Below are 1,286 nucleotides of genomic sequence, written 5' to 3'. Positions count from 1 at the left end.
ATATATACAGTATATAGGTCTATATATATATATATATATATATATATATATATATATATATATATATATATATATATATTTAATAGGTCATATCCCTATCATTTGCCATGTGAACCATGATCTATCTCTGAGGAACATAAGCGTCCTACTTATACTGCTCATCATATATATTCCCTCTCAATATACAGTATACAAAATCACTATATAATGCATACAATATACACATTATGGAAACATGATAGGGAGCTTATATTAATTGGTGTCATTTTCATAATGCCGACGATATTGGAAATTGCTTCATTACGAGCTTTAATAGGATATTAGTGTTAATAACGCCAAGGAAAACCCAAGTCCCAAGACTTTTTTTTCCAGAGTGGTCCTTCTGTTGGCGAGTTAAGCAGTACACCAGAGACCATCCCCTACTCTTTTCTGAAGAGTGAACTGCATTCTATTTCTTTAAGTTCTTTTACCCAGAACCTTAAGTGTCTTATCCAAAAGATGGTGCGCTATCGTATATTGTATTTTAGCCCTCCGCATAAAGGACACGGGATATAATTGAACCGGGAACCATCGGGGACCAAAGATCTCCAAGGTTCAGCGTACTATCAAGATAATATATAAATCAATACCAGTGAAATTACTAATGTTTCCTTTATCTTAAATAATTATTCTGAAAAATCGTTAATGGAAAGCTTGTGTCTATAAGCCTCAGGACATATTCGCCATAACAATGTGTATTGTACAGAGATTTTGATAAGGTTTTTATCAGAATATGCTAAATACAGGTCTATACCCTACAACAATAGTTGAACAATAATTTTGACTTCAGTTTATAGGCCTAATATTAATAATGGTAGGCTTATATAGCGTATCATGCTAAGACCTTATGCGCCTCGCATTACTCGGATAAGCAGAAATTAGGGAAGCATTGACAGCCTCTAAAATGAAGTTCTAAATAATATTCGCGTTAAACGTTTCCTACTTTTTTCCAGCGGCGGAGCTACGGAGGGAGGGGGTTGAATTTTCCCCCTCCCAGAAAATTTTCTTTTCCCCCAGTTTTCTCCCCCAAAAAAGAAGAAAAACCACAATTCGTCGGGGAGAAAAAAAAATGTATTTTCTACTTATTAGTAGACGATCTATATTTAAAATCGATTAAATAAACCTCTGACACCCCTAAATTGTCTCCGACCCCTGGACCACTTTCGAAATATGTTAATCAACGCCCGACCACGCCCACTTTGCTCTCGTTGGGGACCTTGCTCACCCCCCCCCCTAAAAAATGTACC

This window comes from Anneissia japonica, unplaced genomic scaffold (assembly GCF_011630105.1).
Source record: "Anneissia japonica isolate Jap-2015-1 unplaced genomic scaffold, ASM1163010v1 scaffold288121_len269371_cov247, whole genome shotgun sequence".
Classification (NCBI taxonomy): domain Eukaryota; kingdom Metazoa; phylum Echinodermata; class Crinoidea; order Comatulida; family Comatulidae; genus Anneissia; species Anneissia japonica.
Note: the sequence above shows the minus strand (reverse complement) of the source record.